Genomic DNA, 9603 nt, shown 5'->3' on the forward strand with positions numbered 1-9603 from the left:
AAAGTGAAATCGCCCCCAGCGATTTCTGAAGCACTTTGGGCCCAACCCAACTCATTTCCAATGCTACTTCATGCAAAACTCAAGCTTGGGCAAGGGGGGAGCAATTGTTTGGTAGCTTAGTGATGAGCGGATAATTTGTACGCTTTTTGGCATTGTTTTTAGTATGTTTTTGGTAGGATCTAGTTAGTTTTTAGTATATTTTTATAAGTTTTTAGTTAAAATTAACTTTTCTGGACTTTACTATGAGTTTGTGTGTTTTTCTGTGATTTCAGGTATTTTCTGGCTGAAATTGAGGGACCTGAGCAAAAATCTGATTCAGAGACTAAAAAGGACTGCAGATGCTGTTGGATTCTGACCTCCCTACACTCGAAGTGGATTTTCTGGAGCTACAGAAGCCCAATTGGCGCGCTCTCGACGGCGTTGGAAAGTAGACATCCTGAGCTTTCCAGCAATATATGATAGTCCATACTTTGCCCAAGATTTGATGCCCAAACCGGCGTTCAAAGTCACCCTCAGAAATTCCAGCGTTAAACGCCGGAACTGGCACCAAAATGGGAGTTAAACGCCCAAACTGGCATAAAAGCTGGCGTTTAACTCCAGGAAGAGTCTCTACACGAAAATGCTTCATTGCTCAGCCCAAGCCCACACCAAGTGGGCCCGGAAGTGGATTTTTATGTCATTTACTCATCTCTGTACACCCTAGGCTACTAGTTTTCTATATATAGGACCTTTTACTATTGTATTTGAATCTTTCAATCTTGAGAGCTTTTGATCATGTTTTTATGATTGAACCCTCATTGGGAGGCTGGCCATTCGGCCATGCCTAGACCTTGTTCTTATGTATTTTCAACGGTGGAGTTTCTACACACCATAGATTAAGGTGTGGAGCTCTGCTGTACCTCGAGTATTAATGCAATTACTATTGTTCTTCCATTCAATTCCGCTTGTTCTTGTTCTAAGATATCACTTGTTCTTCAACTTGATGAATGTGATGATCCGTGACACTCATCATCATTCTCACCTATGAACGTGTGACTGACAACCACCTCCGTTCTACATTCGATTGGGTGAATATCTCTTGGATTCCTGATTGCACGATGCATGGTTGATCGCCTGACAACCGAGTGCTCGCCTGACAACCGAGCCAACCATTCCGTGAGATCAGAGTCTTCGTGGTATAGGCTAGAACTGATGGCGGCATTCAAGAGAATCCGGAAGGTCTAACCTTGTCTGTGGTATTCTGAGTAGGATTCAATGATTGAATGACTGTGACGTGCTTCAAACTCCTAGCAGGCGGGGCGTTAGGGACAGACGCAAAAGAATCGCTGGATTCTATTCCGGCCTGACCGAGAACCGACAGATGATTAGCCATGCTGTGACAAAGCATAGGAACATTTTCACTGAGAGGATGGGAGGTAGCCACTGACAACGGTGAAACCCTACATAAGCTTGCCATGGAAAGGAGTAAGAAGGATTGGATGAAGACAGTAGGAAAGCAGAGAGACGGAAGGGAAGGCATCTTCATGCGCTTATCTGACGTTCCTACCAATGAATTACATAAGTACCTCTATCTTTACCTTTATGTTTATTTCGTTCATCACCATATCCATTTGAGTTTGCCTGACTAAGATTTACAAGATGACCATAGCTTGCTTCATACTAACAATCTCCGTGGGATCGACCCTTACTCGCGTAAGGTTTATTACTTGGACGACCCAGTGCACTTGCTGGTTAGTTGTGCGAAGTTGTGTAATGCCATGGTATTGAACACCAAGTTTTTGGGGTTCATGACCGGGGATTATGAGAGTTGTGAAAAGTATTGTTCACAATTTCGCGCTACCAAGTTTTTGGCGCCGTTGCCGGGGATTGTTCAGTTTGGACAACTGACGGTTCATCTTGTTGCTTAGATTAGGTATTTATTTTTTTCGAAATTCTTGAAGATGAATTCTAGAGTTTCATGATGATTTGTTGAAGTCTGGCTGGCTGAGAAGCCATGTCTAATCTCATTGGACCGAGGTTTCAACTTATCATCACAAGAGCTTGTTGATTTTTTTCAATCTTGCTTTTGGAGCAGTGATCTGCTAAGGCTTGGCTGGCCATTGGCCATGTCTAGTGTTTTGGACCGAAGCTTTCTTTGAAAGCTTGGCTGGCTGTGAAGCCATGTCTAATTCCTGGACCGGAGTCTTAGACTAGCATTGCACTGATTCCTGGAATTCTCATTGAGAATTTTGATATCTTTTTCCACTTAATTTTCGAAAAACAAAAAAAAAAATTTACAAAATCATAAAATCCAAAAATATTTTTGAGTCTAGTGTCTCATCCTAAGTTTGGTGTCAATTGCATGCATTCATTCATGTGTCTTAAGGATTTTCAAGTAATTCTTGATAATTTTCGTGCTCTGATCTTTGAATTCAATTGACTTGAGTGTTTTCTGTGTCTCATATGCATTTTCATTTTGTTAGTGTCAGTAGTATACAAACTGCTAAGTTTGGTGTCTTGCATGCATTGTTATTTGATTCTTGTTGCATTTTGATTTTTCCTTTTTATTAAAAATCCAAAAATATTTTTAATTTGTGTCTTTTCAAGTCAATAATACAGAGAATTGAAGATTCAGAACATTCTGCAGAGGAATTGCATAGAAAAAGTTGGGCGTTTAAAACGCCCAGTAAGGAAGATAGACTGGCGTTTAAACGCCAGCCAGGGTACCTGGCTGGGCGTTTAACGCCCAAAAGGGTAGATTTTTGGGCGTTAAACGCCAGAATGTGCACCATTCTGGGCGTTTAACGCCAGGATGGCACAAGAGGGAAGATTCTGTTTTTTAATGCAATTTTTTTCAGGTTTTCAAAGTTTTTCAAAATCAAATCTTTTTCAAATCATATCTTTTCAATCATATGCTTTCAAAATCAATTTCTTTCCATTTTCAAAGATGCTTACTATCAATTAATGATTTGATTCAACATTTCAAGTATGTTGCCTTTTCTGTTGAGAAAGGTTTAATGTTTGAATCATATCTTTTCTTGTTAGTCAAGTTTTTAATTTTCAAAATCAAATCTTTTAAAATGTTTTTCAAATCATATCTTCTCAATCACATCTTTTTAAAATCAATCATATCTCCTTAACCACATCTTTTTCAAAATAGTTTTCAATCAAATCTTTTTTATTTTTAATTTCAAATTTTTTTTTTCAAAAATCACTTGATTTCTTTTCCACTTTCATTTTCGAAAATCAATTAGCGTTTTTCAAGAATGTTTTCAAAATCTTTTACTTAATTTTCGAAAATCACTTCCCTCCTTCTCACATCCTTCTATTTATGGACTAACACTATCCCTTAATGCAAAATTCGAACTCCATCTTCTTTGATAAGTTCGAATTTTCTACTTCTGTCTTCTACTCTTCTTTTCCTCTGACACTTCAAGGAATCTCTATACTGTGACATAGAGGATTCCACATTTTCTTGTTCCCTTCTCTTTCTTATGAGCAGGGGCAAAGACAAAAGCATTCTTGTTGAGGCAGACCCTGAACCTGAAAGGACCTTGAAGAGAAAGCTAAGAGAAGCCAAAGCACAACTCTCTTTAGAGGATCTGACCGAATTCTTCAAGGAAGAAGAACTCATGGCAGCCGAAAACAACAACAATGCCAACAATGCAAGGAAGGTGCTGGGTGACTTTACTGCACCTACTCCCGACTTCTATGGGAGAAGCATCTCTATCCCTGCCATTGGAGCAAACAACTTTGAGCTTAAGCCTCAATTAGTTTCTCTAATGCAACAGAATTGCAAGTTCCATGGACTTCCATTGGAAGATCCTCATCAGTTTTTAGCTGAATTCTTGCAAATCTGTGACACTGTCAAGACTAATGGGGTTGACCCTGAGGTCTACAGACTTATGCTATTCCCTTTTGCTGTAAGAGACAGAGCTAGGACATGGTTGGACTCACAACCTAAAGAAAGCCTGGACTCTTGGGAAAAGCTAGTCAATGCCTTCTTGGCAAAGTTCTTTCCACCTCAAAAATTGAGTAAGCTTAGAGTGGAAGTCCAAACCTTCAGACAGAAGGAAGGAGAATCCCTCTATGAAGCTTGGGAAAGATACAAATAATTAATCAGAAAGTGTCCTTCTGATATGCTTTCTGAATGGAGCATCATAGGTATTTTCTATGATGGTCTCTCTGAACTATCCAAGATGTCTTTGGATAGCTCTGCAGGAGGATCTCTTCATCTGAAGAAGACGCCTACTGAAGCTCAAGAACTGATTGAAATGGTTGCAAATAACCAATTCATGTACACTTCTGAAAGAAATCCTGTGAACAATGGGACTAGTCAGAAGAAAGGAGTTCTTGAGATTGACACTCTGAATGCCATATTGGCTCAGAATAAAATATTGACTCAACAAGTCAATATGATTTCTCAAAGTCTGTCTGGAATGCAAAATGCACCAAGCAGTACTAAGGAGGCTTCATCTGAGGAAGAAGCCTATGATCCTGAGAACCCTTCAATGGAAGAGGTGAATTACATGGGAGAACCCTATGGAAACACCTATAATCCTTCATGGAGAAATCATCCAAATTTCTCATGGAAGGATCAACAGAGACCTCAACAAGGTTTCAACAACAATAATGGTGGAAGAAACAGGTTTAGCAATAGCAAGCCTTTTCCATCATCTTCTCAGCAACAGACAGAGAGTTCTAAGCAGAATAACTCTGACTTAGCAACCATGGTCTCTGATCTGATCAAAACCACTCAAAGTTTCATGACTGAAACAAGGTCCTCCATTAGAAATTTGGAGGGACAAGTGGGTCAGCTGAGCAAGAAAATTACTGAACTCCCTCCTAGTACTCTTCCAAGCAATACAGAAGAAAATCCAAAAGGAGAGTGCAAGGCCATCAACATGGCCGAATTTTGGGAGGAAGAAGAGGTAGTGAACGCCACTGAGGAAGACCTCACTGGGCGTCCACTGGCCTCCAATGAGTTCCCCAATGAGGAACCATGGGAATCTGAGGCTCAAACTGAGACCATAGAGATTCCATTGGACTTACTTCTGCCATTCATGAGCTCTGATGAGTATTCTTCCTCTGAAGAGGATGAGTATGTCACTGAAGAGCAAGTTGCTAAATACCTTGGAGCAATCATGAAGCTAAATGACAAGTTATTTGGAAATGAGACTTGGGAGGATGAATCCCCTTTGCTCACCAAAGAACTGGATGACTTGTCTAGGCAGAAACTGCCTCAAAAGAGACAGGATCCTGGGAAGTTTTCAATACCTTGTACCATAGGCACCATGACCTTCAAGAAGGCCTTGTGTGACTTAGGGTCAAGTGTAAACCTCATGCCTCTCTCTGTAATGGAGAAGTTAGGGATCTCTGAGGTGCAAGCTGCAAAAATCTCACTAGAGATGGCAGACAACTCAAGAAAACAAGCCCATGGACTTGTAGAGGATGTTCTGGTTAAAGTTGAAGACCATTACATCCCTACTGATTTCATAGTCCTAGAGACTAGGAAGTGTATGGATGAATCCATCATCCTTGGCAGACCCTTCCTAGCCACAGCAAGGGCTGTGATTGATGTTGATAGAGGAGAGTTGATCATTCAAGTGAATGAAGAATCCTTGGTGTTTAAGGCCCAAGGATATCCCTCTGTCACCATGGAAAAGAAGCATGAAGAGCTTCTCTCAAAACAGAGCCAAACAGAGCCCCCACAGTCAAACTCTAAGTTTGGTGTTGGGAGGCCACAACCAAACTCTAAGTTTGGTGTTGAACCCCCACATTCAAACTCTAAGTTTGGTGTTGGGAGGTTCCAACATGATTCTGAGCATTTCTGAGGCTCCATGAGAGCCCTCTGTCAAGCTACTGACATTAAAGAAGCGCTTGTTGGGAGGCAACCCAATGTTATATTTTACATATTTTTCTTTTGTTATTTTATCTTTTTTGTAGGTTGATGATCATGAGAAGTCACAAAATTAATGAAAAAAGCAAAAACAAAATGAAAAATAGGAAGAAAAACAGCACACCCTGGAGGACGCACCCACTGGCGTTTAAACGCCAGTGAGGTTAGCTGTTGGGCGTTTAACGCCCAGTCTGGCACCATTCTGGGCGTTTAACGCCAGAAAGGGCCACCAGACTGGCGTTAAACGCCAGAAATGGGCAAGAAGCTGGCGTTAAACGCCAGAAATGGGCACCAGCCCGGTGTTTAATGCCAGAATTGGCACAAAACGAGATTTTGCTTGCCATTTGGTGCAGGGATGACTTTTCCTTGACACATCAGGACCTGTGGACCCCACAGGATCCCCACCTATCCTACCACTCTCTCTCTCTTCTTCACCCATTCACCAATCACCTCAACACCTCTTCCCCAAAAACCCTTCACCTATCAAATCCCATCTTTCTCTTCACCACTCACATCCATCCTTCATAAAACCCCACCTACCTCACCATTCAAATTCAAACCACTTTCCCACCCAAACCCACCCTCAAATGGCCGAACCTACCCTTCCCCCTCTCCTATATAAACCCATCTTCACTCCTTCATTTTCACACAACCTAAACACCACTTCTTCCCCTTCTTGGCCGAAAACAAAAGCCATTCCCATCTCCTTCATTTCTTCTTCTTCTACTCTCGTCTTTCTTAATTTGCTCGAGGACGAGCAAACATTTTAAGTTTGGTGTGGTAAAAGCATTGCTTTTTGTTTTTCCATAACCATTTATGGCATCCAAGGCCGGAGAAACCTCTAGAAAGAGGAAAGGGAAGGCAAAGGCTTCCACCTCCGAGTCATGGGAGATGGAAAGATTCATCTCAAGGGTGCATCAAGACCATTTCTATGAAGTTGTGGCCTTGAAGAAGGTGATCCCCGAGGTCCCTTTTTCACTCAAAAAGGGTGAATATCCGGAGATCCGACATGAGATCCAAAGAAGAGGTTGGGAAGTTCTTACCAACCCCATTCAACAAGTCGGAATCTTGATGGTTCAAGAGTTCTATGCCAATGCATGGATCACTAAGAACCATGATCAAAGTGTGAACCCGAATCCAAAGAATTATCTTACTATGGTTCGGGGGAAATACTTTGATTTTAGTCCGGAAAGTGTAAGGTTGGCATTCAACTTGCCCATGATGCAAAGAGATGAACATCCTTACACTAGAAGGGTCAACTTTGATCAAAGGTTGGACCAAGTCCTCACAGTCATATGTGAAGAGGGCGCCCAATGGAAGAGAGATTCAAGAGGAAAGCCGGTTCAATTGAGAAGGCATGACCTCAAACCCGTGGCTAGAGGATGGTTGGAGTTTATCCAACGCTCAATCATTCCCACTAGCAACCGGTCCGAAGTTACCATAGACCGGGCTATCATGATCCATAGCATCATGATTGGAGAAGAAATAGAGGTCCATGAGGTTATAGCCCAAGAACTCTATAAGGTGGCGGACAAGTCCTCTACCTTGGCAAGGTTAGCCTTTCCTCATCTCATCTGTCACCTCTGTTATTCAGTTGGCGTTGACATAGAGGGAGACATCCCCATTGATGAGGACAAGCCCATCACTAAGAAGAGGATGGAGCACACAAGAGACCCCACTCATCATGAGATCCCTGAGATTCCTCAAGGGATGCACTTTCCTCCACAAAACTATTGGGAGCAACTGAACACCTCCCTAGGAGAATTGAGTTCCAACATGGGACAACTAAGGGTGGAGCACCAAGAACACTCCATCATCCTCCATGAAATTAGAGAAGATCAAAGAATCATGAGGGAGGAGCAACAAAGACAAGGAAGAGATATTGAGGAGCTCAAGCACTCCATAGGATCTTCAAGAGGAAGAAAGAGCCGCCATCACTAAGGTGGACCCGTTCTTTAATTTCCTTGTTCTCTATTTTCCTGTTTTTCGAAAATTAATGCTTATGTTTGTCCATGTTTGTGTCTTGTGATCATTAGTGTCTTAGTGTCTATGCCTAAAAGTTATGAATGTCCTATGAATCCATCACCTTTCTTGAATAAAAACGTGCTTAATTGAAAAGGAAAGAATTGCATGAATTTTGAATTTTATAACAGTTTAATTATTTTGATGTGGTGGCAATATTTTTGTTTTCTGAATGTATGCTTAAACAGTGCATATGTATCTTGAATTTGTGGTTCATGAATGTTGGCTCTTGAAAGAATGATGAAAAAGGAGACATGTTACTGAGGATCTGAAAAATCATTAAAATGATTCTTGAAGCAAGAAAAAGCATTTCTACTCAAAAAAAAAAAGAGAAAAAGAAAACGAAAAAAAAAAGAGAGAAGAAAGAAAGAAATAAAGTTGTGATCCAAGGCAAAAAGAGTGTGCTTAAGAACCCTGGACACCTCTAATTGGGGACTTTAGCAAAGCTGAGTCACAATCTGAAAAGGTTCACCCAATTATGTGTCTGTGGCATGTATGTATCCGGTGGTAATACTGGAAGACAAAGTGCTTTGGGCCACAACCAAGACTCAATAAGTAGCTATGTTCAAGAATCATCATACTTTACTAGGAGAATCAATAACACTATCTGGATTCTGAGTTCCTAAAGAAGCCAATCATTCTGAATTTCAAAGGATAGAGTGAGATGCCAAAACTATTCAGAGGCAAAAAGCTAAAAGCCCCGCTCATCTAATTAATACTGATCTTCACAGATGTTTTTGGGATTCATTGCATATTCTCTTCTTTTTATCTTATTTGATTTTCAGTTGCTTGAGGACAAGCAACAATTTAAGTTTGGTGTTGTGATGAGCGGATAATTTGTACGCTTTTTGGCATTGTTTTTAGTATGTTTTTGGTAGGATCTAGTTCGTTTTTAGTATATTTTTATTAGTTTTTAGTTAAAATTCACTTTTCTGGACTTTACTATGAGTTTGTGTGTTTTTCTGTGATTTCAGGTATTTTCTGGCTGAAATTGAGGGACCTGAGCAAAAATCTGATTCAGAGACTAAAAAGGATTGCAGATGCTGTTGGATTCTGACCTCCCTGCACTCGAAGTGGATTTTCTGGATCTACAGAAGCCCAATTGGCGCGCTCTCAACGGCGTTGGAAAGTAGACATCCTGGGCTTTCCAGAAATATATGATAGTCTATACTTTGCTCAAGATTTGATGGCCCAAACCGGCGTTCAAAGTCACCCTCAGAAATTCCAGCGTTAAACGCCGGAACTGGCACCAAAATGGGAGTTAAACGCCCAAACTGGCATAAAAGCTGGCGTTTAACTCCAGGAAGAGTCTCTACACGAAAATGCTTCATTGCTCAGCCCAAGCACACACCAAGTGGGCCCGGAAGTGGATTTTTATGTCATTTACTCATCTCTGTACACCCTAGGCTACTAGTTTTCTATATATAGGACCTTTTACTATTGTATTTGAATCTTTCAATCTTGAGAGCTTTTGATCATGTTTTTATGATTGAACCCTCATTGGGAGGCTGGCCATTCGGCCATGCCTAGACCTTGTTCTTATGTATTTTCAACGGTGGAGTTTCTACACACCATAGATTAAGGTGTGGAGCTCTGCTGTACCTCGAGTATAATGCAATTACTATTGTTCTTCCATTCAATTCCGCTTGTTCTTGTTCTAAGATATCACTTGTTCTTCAACTTGATGAATGTGATGATCCGTG

General features: G+C 41.0%; 1 non-coding gene across 1 annotated transcript; it reads right to left on the reverse strand.

Annotated features, from left to right (window-relative positions):
- Positions 1 to 4016: 4016 nt before the first annotated feature.
- LOC112804753 (small nucleolar RNA R71) lies at positions 4017 to 4124 on the reverse strand. The gene has a single exon (XR_003203369.1). It is a non-coding gene; the product is annotated as a small nucleolar RNA R71 (small nucleolar RNA).
- Positions 4125 to 9603: the final 5479 nt, after the last annotated feature.

The sequence above is a fragment of the Arachis hypogaea genome, chromosome 5, assembly GCF_003086295.3.
Source record: "Arachis hypogaea cultivar Tifrunner chromosome 5, arahy.Tifrunner.gnm2.J5K5, whole genome shotgun sequence".
Lineage (NCBI taxonomy): Eukaryota > Viridiplantae > Streptophyta > Magnoliopsida > Fabales > Fabaceae > Arachis > Arachis hypogaea.